Source organism: Symsagittifera roscoffensis, chromosome 4 (genome assembly GCF_963678635.1).
Source record: "Symsagittifera roscoffensis chromosome 4, txSymRosc1.1, whole genome shotgun sequence".
Classification (NCBI taxonomy): Eukaryota; Metazoa; Xenacoelomorpha; order Acoela; family Convolutidae; genus Symsagittifera; species Symsagittifera roscoffensis.
In genome coordinates, this window is record NC_087065.1 from 5,783,450 (window position 1) to 5,799,681 (window position 16,232).

The 16,232-nt window shown below is 37.0% G+C and overlaps 1 protein-coding gene and 1 pseudogene across 1 annotated transcript in view; one reads left to right on the forward strand and one right to left on the reverse strand.

Annotated features, from left to right (window-relative positions):
• The window catches only part of LOC134843568 (intraflagellar transport protein 88 homolog), a 519,299-nt gene that overhangs the window by 445,645 nt on the left and 57,422 nt on the right, over positions 1-16,232 (reverse strand). The window lies entirely within an intron of this gene.
• The window catches only part of LOC134844712 (serine/threonine-protein kinase dyf-5-like), a 45,737-nt pseudogene continuing 29,586 nt past the window's right edge, over positions 82-16,232 (forward strand).

Here is a 16,232-nt window from a genome sequence, read left to right on the forward strand (position 1 = left end):
AATGGCGCCAACGGCGCCCTTAAAATTTTTTTTGGTTCCTTCACTCAAAATGGATATCTGAAAATCCATGAGGGAAACGAAATGCAACCGCCACACCCCCCCTCCCCCCTGAATCCACCTCTGCCTCCAAGGTTTGTCTCAGACCGAAGCAAAAATTGCTCAGAAATTTTAACAATTTGTTTTTCATAAAGGATTTTAACTGTTGTGAGTTGTTCATTTTGTTCAAACTTATGACCTTTGGTAATGGTTACTTACGTGCCAACTATGCTATGAATCGACCAACGGTCCGCCCAGCTAGAGAATCGACCAACGGTCTGCCCAGCCAGAGAAATCGTATGCAACAATTGTAATTAAAGTGGCCACTCCACAAAATTATGTAACCAAAAGCAAACCATCCAGTGTAAATATTGTAATTGACCCTGTCAATACCGAAAACTGGAAATACGTCCCGACGAAAGATTCGTGGAGCGACAACCAAGAAAATTAAACAGTTATACTGCAGTTTTACAGACATCACAGTAAAAACCTTGAGGAAAAGGTTAGTCAGAACTCTCATTCCAATGGTCTGATATGTGAAAAAACCACTTTTTTTTTGCGGAAGGACACGGAAGAAACCTCCTGGCCAACGACAACCATCTAGAACTGAGAATGGAAGTAAGACAGAAGAAGTTTCCAGTGCCAATTGGTACAATCAGCTACCCACGGGTGAACAGTTAGTCTAATAAACTAGCATTTTTGACAAAAAAAAACTTTTACGAAATTTGATGATCAAATTAATAGAATCGACAAGATACCAAACGACCATGAAGTCACTCATTTCCAGTCCCCTCTTAAACTGGTTCAAGCAAAAGGCAGAAGAGTGCCTTTTAATTTATAATCGGGAGTGAATGAGGAGTTAAAAAGAAAGAAAAAAAGGGCCATATTGGAAAACTTGATTAATGCAATGAAGATTGCCTGATAATCCCAATTGTGATGACTACAAAAAAAGAAGGCTCAATTATTCCTGCCTTAGATTCAGAGCTAATGAATGACCAGATTTTTAAAAATAGATACAAGATGCCCAACATTGATGAATATTGATTGATAGTGCTGCGTTACAATTGTCAGAAAAGACCGATGGGCAGGTCTGGTTTAGTAACCTTGATCTAAAGAACGCATACATTCATCTAAAGTTATGTGAAAGGACTAGTAAACAGCGCAACGTAAGCATAGTGACAGGATAAAACACTGGTACATATCGACTTTTAACAGAATTTGATGGACTTGGCGTAATGTCCAATGAGTTTCAAAGAGTCATGGACTCACTTAAACAAAAACCCAGCCACAAATTCTTACATAGATGACATTCTAGTGGCTTCTACGGGAACAGTAGAAGAACATAAAGCTATTGTGCAAAAAAAAATTTGAAGCTCTCGACAAAAAAATATGGCCGTGAAATAGGGAAAATGTGCTTTCTTCTAAGAAGGAAATAGAATGGCTTTGGACTTAAGATTTCAACAGTAAGAATTTTTGTCGGAAAAGCAGATGCAAAAAAAATCTCGCAATAACGAATAGCTTCTCTGAACTTTGTACATTCTTTGGTTTGATTAACCAATACGTTGAAACCACCGCCGTTCCAAACCAGTCTCTCTTAGGTTCCCCATTACAACCGCTGTTCAACAAAAAAAAACAACGTACCAATGGCATAACAGTCATTCTATCTCGTTTGAAAAAATCATGACAAAATATGTGAACATTACCAAAAATAGTCATTTCGGCAACAAAATTAAGACAAGATTGTAAACAGGTGCCTCACATAACGTGTTAGGAGCCATACTTGAGCAGTTTTATGACGAGAGTGGAAAAACATTGCGTTCGCTTCGAGATTTTGGAATAACCATGAATTGAAATAGTCTACCAACGATTTGAAATTTTTAAATAGAGCCTGGGCATCTAATTACTTTGGAAACTATTTAAATGGATCTCAATTTGAAATCGTGAGAGATCACTAGGCGCTACTCTCTGCACTCACGCCAACCATAGTAACAAGTCAATGCACAGTAGATTAACCGGATGGGTAAACAGATTTTTACCGTTTATTTTCACAATTTCTCATCTTCCGGGTAAAGATATGGGATTCACAGATCTTTCATCAAATCTACTTTCTGGCAAAGCCAAACGCCCTTCTTACTACGACGAGGAATTCGTCGCAGCTTCCATATACACTATTTTATTGATTTCATCCAATTTTATTCCTGTAAAGGGAGTAATTGTAAATCGACCGTCGTTCGTTGTAAACACAATTGTAAATAATTTCCCGTCGAGAACAAATAATTCAAGCGACGTGATTGGTTGAAACTTCTCAGATAGACCCTTATCTTCTTTTAAACACAGAAATATTGCCGTTATAATTTCCTGTTTTGCTCAGTCATTCAAAATTTGCAATAATTCTCACGTCAGATCAAAACATTCATCTAATTGTTCACCTATCGATAATTCCGAATTCAACTACAAAAGTATATCATTTACGGACAAGGCGTTTTTACAATTTCTACTGGTTTACGAGAATTTTATCCCGAGACAAACGAAGACCGTGGGTACTTCGAATATCAAAGTAGCAGAACCCCTGGTTTTTGTTCCCAAAGATAGCGTTCTTGCGGCCTTATAAAAGTTTTTGAAGCAAATTTAGCATTCCCATCATCTCCTTTAATACCAGAAAACCACAGCTCGAAGAAATGTTTTCACCTCATGACCAAGGACGATAAAGTTTTATGGGATTTGATAATGACATTACAGAATGGCCGACCATTGGGAACTCATGGATCGTATATGAAGGATTACGAGAAAAACTTAAGCACTATGGACGAGCTCCTCTTCTTGGAAAACTAACTGACGGTTCCAGCAGCAATACGAGGTGCTTTCAGCTCAATGCTCCATGAATCCTATCCAGGCCAGTTCGGCAAGAAATTTTTGGCGGAACATATTTTCTGGCCGCATATATATAGAGAGATCTACCATCATGGCAACTCTTGCAGGCAGTGCTTGAAAGCCGGTAAGAACTCTAAAAATCTGCTGGGATCGGAGCTCACGAGCAAATTTCCGGACTTGTTATTTGCCAATGAAGAGATAAATCTAGATTCCGCCGGACCTTTGGACGCTTTTTGGGGATCGAAGCAATATATTCTGTTGTGAATCGATCGTTTCACTAAATATCCCTCGGCGAAAGTGGTCACGAATGCCTTTTAAAATCAGTCATTTCTATCTTCAACGATTTTTGCTATCTTCCCGGTTTTCCAAGAAAAGTCAGAATCGACCTTGGGTCATGCTTTTTATTGCACGTTTTTACCTCTTTTTGTGAAAAATTCAATATAGAAACTGTTTGTACAGTAGCAGATAATAGATCATACAGACTTGCAGAAAGAGTTGTGTATACTATAAAATTCAAACTTCTTGCTATGTCGTACGAATTACCCAAACTGACTTAACATTCTTCAATCAAAAAAATTATTTGGAACTTACGAATTACCAAACAAACATCCATCGGATGTACCCCATTCGAAAAACATATCAACCGTACCGCTAATACTAGGTGGAAAAACATGGTTTCCGTTGATAGTTGTTTAGACCAAAGGAAAAATCGATCTTGTCAGACCATCGAGCCCTGCTGCCCAACGTAGACGTTTTTCACAAGCAAAACTGACCACAGGAGGTAAATTTTTTTTTTTAGAAAAAACAACAATAGAAAAATGGAGACCCGTATTTCAAACCCGTCAAGAGGCAATCATTGATTCTTCGGAACATACTGTTACACTGGAAAAAGGACACATTTTACTAAAACCAGATTCAGCGATCAAAGGGAAAATACTTCCGGGTCCTCCAAAATTTCTTGTTAAACCACCACCCATGGGTACCGATCGTGAAAAGGTTTAGCTGAAAAAAGGAAAATGTCGACACTCAAGAAGGCAATCCGGACTAACACCCTTAATAGGACGATTTCTGGCAACACGACGCTGACGCTCGGCACCATTTAGCTCCAGCCGGAAATAGTGATCATTCCAGAATCGCCGCAAAAAATCTCAGTTTCCTCTTCTTTGTCTTCTTCGTTAAGTTTAAACTCTTGGGACGGCTTGATTGATGATTGCTTTTAGGACGCTTCCAGCAACAACGCTCCGATATGTCAGGAATTAGTCACAGATCATAACTAAGATTGCTTGTTAGAGGCGAGCATAAGATCCTAAACTCAGACATCGAAGCGTTTAGCGGACCGACGGTCGCAGCCCAATCAAACTTCCTACCAGGGCCATCGACAGCTGGTTCAGCAGTAGAAACAATTTTGCCGGACAGTTCACCAGAGGAGTAGCCCCCCATGGTGACTCAGACGAGGCCTTCGACCCAACCCAGATGAAATATAGGATTCCCACAGTTTTACGGGGAGCGCAGATACATTAAAAACGAGGAGGAAAAGAAGAAGATTTCAAGACTCGAGGCCGACTCAGTGACACCGCCAGCCTTCCTTGTTCTTTACCTTCTGACTTTCTCACTCCTATCCCTATATCTCCTCAGAAATATACTCTTTTTGCCGAAACGACACTTGCCTGGTCCTCTTACAACTCAGATAAATTTGATGCAACATTCAACTAAAACTCCAAGAACTTAAATAAACTTTTTTAAAATCATCAACGTTGTGACCATTTCAATTTTTTTCCTTTTATATTGCCCTATCATTTTATTGCTGTGTACATTCAGGTGTACAAAGAAGAGGAGACTGAGATTTAGGTGTACATTGGGCGTTTTTATTTTTCTTGTATTGTTTTTTTTTTTCATTGTAAGTAAATTCTGTAAACTTCACCCATTTATACAAATTTGTACATATCATTCCCAAATTGTAGATACTTAATTCTCGTTCTGCTAATTTCTTTTTTTGTGCAGTTTGTAAATTTTGTTCGTTCTATATTGAAGGGGGAAAAAGGTGTATAAAGAATTTAGTTTTTTTTGTTTGTTTTAATTTTTTTCCCATTGTGGAATGTTGTGAGTTGTTCATTTTGTTCAACCTTATGACCTTTGGTATTGATTACATACCTGCCAACTATGCTATGAATCGAACAACGGTCGATCATTTCACTGTTCGTTATAGTTTGAGAACAGACGTTTTAATTGACACATTTTTATTCCTATTCTTTGAATTCTTAGTTAAGTGTACAAAGATTGTAAATAACAGACATATCAGAATAAGCATTTTAGAGAATAAATTTTTGCACTATGTTTGGGGTGCATATACCTGTATTGTGATCAAAAAATTCAAAATTATTTTTGAAAACCAGCAAATCAATGAAGTCAATTTTTTTCTCAGCTCTCGTGTATTTACTTTAGCACAAAAGTAATCTGGTGTTCTTCATGTGTTTTGAAACACGTGAGCAATGCTGATGCAAAACATGAACATTTTAAAAAGTGTGCTCAATTCTTTAATTATTCTGAAAGAAGTTAAGCACCTGTATATGATAAGCCGTGGGTAAATTGTTTTTTAGTGCTAATGCTAAAACAGGTACTTTCGTTCGATGTCACAGATTGAATTTCACGATTTCTTCGATTTTTTCGATAACACGATCATTTTGAGAGGCTTTCGATTTCTCCTGCAATGTTGTCAGTCATCAACAAAATCACGTAAAACGTTGGATCTACTTAACAATTGCCCCCCCCCCCTTTAGGAAAGGGGGGCAATTGTTAAGTAGATTAAAATAACGCATTTTCGACCAATCAGATTGCAGCAAATTTCGAATTTTAAATAAAAAGCTCTAGTGCAATTTATTGCTTTTAATAATAGGGGTGGCAATTCTCAAGTAGGTATCAAAGGGAGTGCGGTCTTTATTTAGACAACTGCGTATTCGAACTCGTCAGTAAGCAGACAAATACGATATTAACCAATCAGAATCAAGATGAGAAAGCAAATTTGCGAAATAAAAAATTATTAATTATTCATTTCTGCCTTGTCTCAATTCTGATTGGTAAATACAGTATTTATCTAAATACTGACGAGTCTGAGTACGCGGTTGGCTTAATACTGCTACGTAACCTTACCAAAGGGAGGGCGACTGTAGATCCAAAACGTTTAGCGATTACAAACGACCCAATTTCTTACACTTTTCTTCTTTTTTTTCAGCAAACAACTTCGAGAAGACCATCCGCCAATGGAGTTGGACGAGGACTATATCCCCTACTTGATCCGAGATCCCCACACGTTCCAACCTTATACCGCGCGACTCGTCTACACCAACATCCCTTTTGAAGTATGGGCTCTTTTAATGGGCTTTTTTTCTTTACCCCACCCCCCACCTGTCTGTCAACAATCGAACAGGTCGAGTTTCGCCGCTGAATTTTTTAGACATTCAAAACTACGCTGATATCAATTCTGAAACAGAAATCTGGACAGTTTTTAATAGTCGATGGTAAAGTCCAAAAACGGAATATGTTTTGTTCAGTCCAAATTTCACGGCAACGAATCTGAATGGTAAGATAATTAACGTAAAAAGTATGGTCCGGACATAAGAGTAAGGTTTGTATAGCTATTGTGGAGGCGGAGCAATAAGCAGAATGGGTCCAAGAGCAGAAAAACAGAAAATTTTAACTTGAATTGACTTAAAAGCGCTAATTCATAAAACTATTATTCGAATCATCAATAATACCAAGAAAAAGAATAAATTATGCACGAATTGAATAATTTCATCAATCTCAAAAAATTAAATTACTCAAATTATGCATCAAATATTTGTTGCTTTAGTACTATTGACAATTCTGTTACTTAAATTACAGATTAGCTTATGAAACTTAATACTTTTCCCGCACAGGAGTTAAATTCCTATTTGATTTATTAAACAGGTATTATGAAGACGTTTTTTCTTTTTCCAGATGAGATCTGGTTTTTTTTTCCCCAAAAAACTACCCGTCAGATTCTCATAAAAGTGGTACCAATGGATTCAGTAGCGTTTCACCTACCTGCCTGCATGAAATTTAGGGCAATTTTTACCCTACCCCACCCCCTACGGTCTTAGAAAAGCTTCACAACTCGGTGCTTTTTTCACTTTTTGCCCATTTTTTCGGAAATTTTCGATTTCCTCAAAAACTACCCGTCCAGATTTGGGATTAAGGGTTTAATCAATAGACCAGGTTGTAGGAAACTCCCATGCACAAGCGGCTGGTCCCTAATTTGCTTAGGTGAAAAGCTATAGACTTAGGAAAAGTCACTTTTTTGATTTTTTTGACTATTTTTTTGGAAATTATCGATTTCCTCAAAAACTACCTATCCAGATTTGAAATTAAGGGTTTAATCGATAGACCAGGTTGTAGGAAACTCCCCCGCACAAGCGGCTGGTCCTTAACTTGCCTAGGGGAAGAGCTATAGACTTAGGAAAAGTCAATTTTTTGGCCTTTTTTCAAAACTTTCCGATTTCCTCAAAAACTACCCGTCCAGATTTGGGATTAAGGGTTTAATCGATAGACCAGGTTGTAGGAACCCCCCATGCACAAGCGGCTGGTCCCTAATTTGCTTAGGGGAAGAGCTATAGACTTAGGAAAAGTCACTTTTTTTGATTTTTTTGCCTACTTTTTCGGAAGTTATCGATTTCCTCAAAAACTACCCGTCAGATTCTCATAAAAGTGGTACCAATGGATTCAGTAGCGTTTCACTTACCTGCCTGCCTGAAATTTAGGGCAATTTTTACCCTACCCCACTCCCTACGGTCTTAGAAAAGCTTCACAACTCGGTACTTTTTTCACTTTTTGCCCATTTTTTTGGAAATTTTCGATTTCCTCAAAAACTACCCGTCCCGATTTGGGATTAAGGGTTTAATCGATAGACCAGGTTGTAGGAAACTCCCATGCACAAGCGGTTGGTCCCTAACTTGCTTAGGTGAAGAGCTATAGACATAGGAAAAGTCTCTTTTTTGATTTTTTTGACTGTTTTTTCGGAAATTATCGATTTCCTCAAAAACTACCTATCCAGATTTGAAATTAAGGGTTTAATCGATAGACCAGGTTGTAGTAAACTCCCCCGCACAAGCGGCTGGTCCTTAACTTGCCTAGGGGAAGAGTTATAGACTTAGGAAAAGTCAATTTTTTGGCCTTTTTTCAAATCTTTCCGATTTCCTCAAAAACTACCCGTCCAGATTTGGGATTAAGGGTTTAATCGATAGACCAGGTTGTAGGAACCCCTCATGCACAAGCGGTTGGTCGCTAATTTGCTTAGGGGAAGAGCTATAGACTTAGGAAAAGTCACTTTTTTGATTTTTTTGCCTATTTTTTCGGAAATTATCGATTTCCTCAAAAACTACCCATCCAGATTTGGAATTAAGGGTTTAATCGATAGACCAGGTTGTAGAAAACTCCCCCGCACAAGCGGCTGGTCCTTAACTTGCCTAGGGGAAGAGCTATAGACTTAGGAAAAGTCACTTTTTTGACTTTTTTGGCCTTTTTTCAAATCTTTCCGATTTCCTCAAAAACTACCCGTCCAGATTTGGGATTAAGGGTTTAATCGATAGACCAGGTTGTAGGAACCCCCCTACACAAACGGCTGGTCCCTAATTTGTCTAGGGGAAGAGCTATACACTTAGGAATAGTCAATTTTTCGGTTTTTAGGCCATTTTTTCAAACTTTTTCGATTTCTTCAAAAACTACCCATCCAGATTTGGGATTAAGGGTTTAATCGATAGACCAGGTTGTAGGAAACTCCCCTGCCCAAGCGGCTGGTCCTCAATTTGTCTCGGGGAAGAGCTGTACACTTAGGAAAAGTTTTTTGGCATTGGAACAAAGATTCAATATACTTATTGTGTGTGTTTTTTAGACAATGGAATCCGCTATGCTTACGTTTTCTCGCTTTTGCTTGGTGCTATTGGCTTTGTGTTGAGTTTTTTTGTATGGTTCGAAGAAGTCCAACGAGAAGTTGCACGAGTTACGCTAGTTCTCTTTAATCAGGTCGGTTTGTTCCAGAACGTTTTTGTGATGTCAGTTCTAGTCAACATATTATAGTCATATTTGCAATGCTTGGACAAAATTTAATTAATTCGAAAATTAAAGAGTCGTTAGAAAAATGAAAAATACTTTATTTCATTAATGTTAGCTGGTTTGTGAAACACACATTTCACTTAATTCTAGTGAATAATTTTTCACATTGTTGAAGCATTGTGCATATGATTTTATTTTAAATATATTTAGCATGTAACCATGATTGATACGGTTTGCCTTGTCGCACTGTGAAAGGCCCGTTTAATTCACATTACGGTTGAAAACCTCATGAAAACTTTTTACCAAAGCGTTACCAATGAATGCATAAGCTTCTCTTTCACTTTTTTGCGTAGGAAGGGCGCTATCGACTTGAGAAACCTGAAATTTTAAAACAATTTTAAAATAATCAATATTAAAATAATCAAACAGGTCTCTGATTATTTGACTTAGGAAAAGTCACTTTTTTTATTTTTTTGACTATTTTTTCGCAATTTATCGATTTCCTCAAAAACTACCTATCCAGATTTGAAATTAAGGGTTTAATCGATAGACCAGGTTGTAGGAAACTCCCCCGCACAAGCGGCTGGTCCTTAACTTGCCTAGGGGAAGAGCTATAGACTTAGGAAAAGTCAATTTTTTGGCCTTTTTTCAAAACTTTCCGATTTCCTCAAAAACTACCCGTCCAGATTTGGGATTAAGGGTTTAATCGATAGACCAGGTTGTAGGAACCCCCCATGCACAAGCGGCTGGTCCCTAATTTGCTTAGGGGAAGAGCTATAGACTTAGGAAAAGTCACTTTTTTTGATTTTTTTGCCTACTTTTTCGGAAGTTATCGATTTCCTCAAAAACTACCCGTCAGATTCTCATAAAAGTGGTACCAATGGATTCAGTAGCGTTTCACTTACCTGCCTGCCTGAAATTTAGGGCAATTTTTACCCTACCCCACCCCCTACGGTCTTAGAAAAGCTTCACAACTCGGTACTTTTTTCACTTTTTGCCCATTTTTTCGGAAATTTTCGATTTCCTCAAAAACTACCCGTCCAGATTTGAGATTAAGGGTTTAATCGATAGACCAGGTTGTAGGAAACTCCCATGCACAAGCGGTTGGTCCCTAATTTGCTTAGGTGAAAAGCTATAGACTTAGGAAAAGTCACTTTTTTGATTTTTTTGACTGTTTTTTCGGAAATTATCGATTTCCTCAAAAACTACCTATCCAGATTTGAAATTAAGGTTTTAATCGATAGACCAGGTTGTAGGAAACTCTCCCGCACAAACGGCTGGCCCTTAACTTGCCTAGGGGAAGAGTTATAGACTTAGGAAAAGTCAATTTTTTGGCCTTTTTTCAAATCTTTCCGATTTCCTCAAAAACTACCCGTCCAGATTTGGGATTAAGGGTTTAATCGATAGACCAGGTTGTAGGAACCCCTCATGCACAAGCGGTTGGTCCCTAATTTGCTTAGGGGAAGAGCTATAGACTTAGGAAAAGTCACTTTTTTGATTTTTTTGCCTATTTTTTCGGAAATTATCGATTTCCTCAAAAACTACCCATCCAGATTTGGAATTAAGGGTTTAATCGATAGACCAGGTTGTAGAAAACTCCCCCGCACAAGCGGCTGGTCCTTAACTTGCCTAGGGGAAGAGCTATAGACTTAGGAAAAGTCACTTTTTTGACTTTTTTGGCCTTTTTTCAAATCTTTCCGATTTCCTCAAAAACTACCCGTCCAGATTTGGGATTAAGGGTTTAATCGATAGACCAGGTTGTAGGAACCCCCCTACACAAACGGCTCGTCCCTAATTTGTCTAGGGGAAGATCTATACACTTAGGAATAGTCAATTTTTCGGTTTTTAGGCCATTTTTTCAAACTTTTTCGATTTCTTCACAAACTACCCATCCAGATTTGGGATTAAGGGTTTAATCGATAGACCAGGTTGTAGGAAACTCCCCTGCCCAAGCGGCTGGTCCTTAATTTGTCTCGGGGAAGAGCTGTACACTTAGGAAAAAATTTTTGGCATTGGAGCAAAGATTCAATATACTTATTGTGTGTATTTTTTAGACAATGGAATCCGCTATGCTTACGTTTTCTCGCTTTTGCTTGGTGCTATTGGCTTTGTGTTGGTTCAAAGAAGTCCAACGAGAAGTTGCACGAGTTACGCTAGTTCTCTTTAATCAGGTCGGTTTGTTCCAGAACGTTTTTAAGATGTCAGTTATAGTCAACATATTATAGTCATATTTGCAATGCTTGGACAAAATTTAATTAATTCGAAAATTAAAGAGTCGTTAGAAAAATGATAAATACTTTATTTCATTAATGTTAGCTGGTTTGTGAAACACACATTTCACTTAATTCTAGTGAATAATTATTCACATTGTTGAAGCATTGTGCATATGATTTTATTTTAAATATATTTAGCATGTAACCATGATTGATACGGTTTGCCTTGTCGCACTGTGAAAGGCCCGTTTAATTCACATTACGGTTGAAAACCTCATGAAAACTTTTTACCAAAGCGTTACCAATGAATGCATAAGCTTCTCTTTCACTTTTTTTGCGTAGGAAGGGCGCTATCGACTTGAGAAACCTGAAATTTTAAAACAATTTTAAAATAATCAATATTAAAATAATCAAACAGGTCTCTCCAGCTTTCAGCTGGGCCCCTAGTGGATAATAATCGATAACATTTTCAGTTTGAAGTCAGTATCTATAAAGTTACGAAAATAATTGATTATAATCCATCAAAAATGGATTATAATCCATTCTTTTTTTAATCATTATTATCCATTATAATCGATTATAGTCCATTAAAAATGGATTAAATTACACATATTTTTTTTTTTTGGGGGGGGGGGGCTAAACTGTAACTTGAGGGGTTTTGGGTTTGGGGCTAATACTTAGTGAACATGGGGGTAGGGATAAACGCAGGGGAGTGAGAGGAGAGGAGATTTGGAAATTCTATATTTGTAGTCATTGGCTTGAGAGTGTTTGGAAACACAGCGCAGAGCTTATCGCCGAATTAGGTCAGTATTTGGGATTGCATCAGTATTTGGGATCGAATTTCAGATCAAAGTAGGTCAAAATCTGGGATCAGTAGGTCAGCATTTGAGATCGAAGTTCAGTAAGTGAGTATTTGGGATCGAAGTTGAGATCAAAGCTGACAGGATTTGAGATCGAAGTTTGGTTGACAGGGACTGACACTAAACGTTTCAACTGGTAGTTGATCAATGTAGTAATTGAGATTGATTTTTCTGATGACCAGTAAAAAAAAGATATAACTTTAAACGCTATACTACACATATATATACATGTAAACGGAATCCGCAAACAAATTGCGGATTCCACTTACAATTTGCGGATTCCACTTACACGTTGCGCATTCCGCTTACAGTTGCGGAATCCGCAACAGCTCATTTTAATTATACAGATGTCTTATTATTTGTTCGTGGATTCCACAAATTGTTCTGGATTCCCCAAATACGGTTGCGGATTCTGCAAAATTGCCTAATTTTGGAGGGATATTGAGATGTACAGTGTTTTAGGTATTTGTTTGTGGAATCCAAAAACAGCGAAAAAAAACATCAAAGAAAAGTAGCAAAGTTGCGGATTCCGCGACAAATATGATTTTGTTCTGTTGCGAAATCCACCTACTATGCACAGAATGCACAGTTTGACCTGGTAATGTACCAAACACTTTGTCTTACGGGGTAGTATTACTTACTGTAGTATCTCGACTTAGTATTAAAAATTTTTTCAGATTCCTTCAGGGGAGAAAAGGGGCAGTTACCTTTAATCTAGTTTAATTTTTTTCCTGTTAAGGGGAATGTTGTGAATTGCATTATTTTAATGATACCTTCATAATTAATTATTTAGTTGTTATAACTATAACTGGTACTTAGTGTATGACCTTGATACGCTCATTCTCTCCGACGGAGAGACTGCTCTTTCACTTTTTAATATTTTAACTTGGAGATTAATTCAATTTTAACTAACATTTTATTTGAACATTAGTAACGTCAGTACTGGAATCAGTAGCGTCACTGGACTCATATAGTATCATCATATCTTGCTTAATAGGTACCAAACAAAATTCACAGGACTAGTTGGGACGAACATTGAATTAATCTTAAATTCAATTATAAAAACATAACGTAATAAATCATAGCAAGAAACAAAACCTTAGGTAGGCGATATACATCTCCATTTCACTTCACTTGCTCCGGTTTAGTATAACATTAAAAAAAGCATAGAAAAAACATCAGTTATTCCACTTTATAAAAACTTAAGAGTCATTTTTTGAAAAAACTAGATTATTCAAGGCGTCATCGTGATACGCGAAATTTTCTGTATCATAAAGCGGTCAGGTAGTGAATTTATATTGTCCTAACAAAAACTTGTAGTCAATTTCAATGTATTTGAAAATCAAGCACCTAACCTGTGAAAAATGTTGGTAAACTTATGGGAACATTTGCATATAATCCTTTTGGTCAATTTGTGACTATTCAAAAACAATTAATTCCTCTCAATGATCTGCAGCGGCAAAAAATCCGGCTCAAAAATCGAAAAAAAAACTTTCGGTTCAAAAATCTTCTTATTGTATTTTACATACCGTGCGGGGTGTTAATTTTTGATCAATTTTCCTGTTTTCTTTCGAAAGTTTCTTCAAAGTTTTTAAAATGAAAATTTTTTCAAAGGCTTTAAAGTGCACTTTGAAGATTTTTGGTTTTGTCTTGATTGAAGCAGTTGTTAGAGATGTACAATGCTTTTTTTATGTTTATATCTAGTTTAACTGCTATTCTACATTACGAGGCCAAACAATTTTGTCTCTGTATGTTCCTCGATTCCATAGACAAACCTTTAAACATGTTCCAAAATGTCAGTGGAGTCCATTTACAAAACTTCCGTGGATTCTGCGTTCAAATACATGTAACGTAAATTTTGTTGGAAGATTTGTTGTGCTGAGGTTTCCGCAACAAGCGAATAAATCTAGTTGTTCTGAATTCCGCTGTTGAAAGTGGATTCCACAAAATGTAAGTGGAATCCGCAATTGTAATAGGAATCCGTAAAGTTTGTAAGCGGAACCCGCAAATTTAAGCGGATTCCGCAAACTGTAAGTAGATTCAGACTTCTGTCTATTACTGAACTTGCATATGAACTATTAAAAGCTAGAGCTGGACTTCTTACCTTTAGCAATGAAGAATTTAAAAGCAAGGACATAACCATTGTCAGTGGAATCCCCGAACAAATCTTGAAACATTGGTTAACTAAATCGGTTGATGCCATCTTTTAGTGTCTGCGATACATAACTCAGCAAGCAATTTTAGGATCACAGTTTTGGAAATACAACACTGAATAAATTCCTTTTTTGGAATATTTGGGTCGAGAATGTTTAGAATACATAAAGCACAGCATATTGCCAATTTATGTCGGTAATTGGGATTACCTCGATCCCAAATTTTGATCAGTATTTGGGATTGACAGAACCCCAAATACTAGAGTATTATGGATAAAATATCAAACAAAATCATTATTAGAAGTCATTGAGTACCTGGATATAATAAGGATGGCTAACACACCGCAGAACATATCGCCGATTTATGTCAGTATTTGGTATTGATGGAACCCCAAATACTGGAATAACATGGAATGAATATGGAATAAATTCATTATTCAGAGTCATTGGGTTGAGAGTTTTTAGAAACACAATGCAAAGCATATCGCCAAATTAGGTCAGTATTTGTGATTTCATCGATTCCAAAAACTGGTCGGTATTTTGGATTGATGGTACCCCAAATACCGGAATATTATGGAATAAATATCAAATAAATTCATATTTTGAAGTCATTGAGTTGAGAGTGCTTTGAAACACACCGTAGAACATATCGCCGATATATGTCAGTTTTTGGGATTCCATCAATCCAAAAAACTGAAGCTGGGTGTTTGACGGAAATTGGTTTGAACATTAGGCATTTCAATAGGTAGCTGATGAATATAGTAATTTACTAATTGAGATTGAACTTGCTGGTGGCCACCTAGTAATTAAAAGATGTATTTTTAAACGCTACTACATATATACATATCTGTCAACGGAATCCGCAAACAAAATGCGGATTCCACTTACAATTTGCGGATTCCAGTTACAATTGGCGCATTCCGCCTACAGTTGCGGATTCGCAACAGCTCAATTAAATTGAACACATGTATTTTTGTTTGTTTGCGGATTACCCAAATTTGCCTATTTTTTTAAGCAATTTTGAGCGATACAGTCTTTGGGTGGTACAGTCTTAGATGTTTGTTTGTGGAATCCACAACAGCAAAAAAGGTCATAGAAAAATATTAATGCGGATTCCGCAATAAATCTGATTTCGGCCTGTTGCGCAATATGCTTACAGTGCAGAGAATGCACATAATATAGTAATAAACAAATTACAATCTTGTTCAAAATGTATTAAAGCAACAGGGAATCGTAACTGAAAGTCTGAGCGGGTCGCAAAAGATTTACATGAAGTTTCGATAATGAGCTTCAAAGAAAACTGAAAAAAAAAACACACACGCCGCCCGCCTCTGCCGCCTTTATTCTGTTACCAAATATTTTTTGCGAAACTTTCTTCGTTGTTTTGAAAAATGATTTTTTGTTATCATCTTTTTTGTACCAACAGTTTTGTGAAATCAATTACTCGCGTGCACAGTCTACTTTTCTCTTTGAGGGGAGATTATAAAGAGTCGGCATATGTAGTGTTTCTGAAGCTATTGGTGTACAATTCCGCCCTTTCCTCCCCTCCCCCCTCGCTGAACTTAAAATATGGAATCAATTGTTTTCACTTCCATTGTATTGTCAATTTTACACTGAACGAATCCTTAGTTTTATTGCAGGCTAAATTAAATGATACAATGAATAAATTCTTTATTAATTTTATGCTGGCTGCAATTTGAAAGGCTTTTGAAATAAATAAATTTCAGTGGGTTTTGTTTGAAATTAATCCTGTGGATTGGAATCCTGTTAAAAGTCCTGTGAGCGGATAAAAACCACAGGTTTTGTTACGGTTTGCCCGAAACAGGCTGATCGAATATGCCCAAAATCTTTTTGTTTACGAGAGCCGAAGATAAAGTTAATTATTTAGTTTCATTTTTTATCGTTGTTGTCTCATCGTAAAGTTAAAACGCTTTTCTCAAGGAAACTCGATCGAATTTCGATTAACGCTCTTCTGTGTTTTTGGCGATGACAGCAAATCTTTGCTGCGACTGAGGAAAATTCACATCACCAAG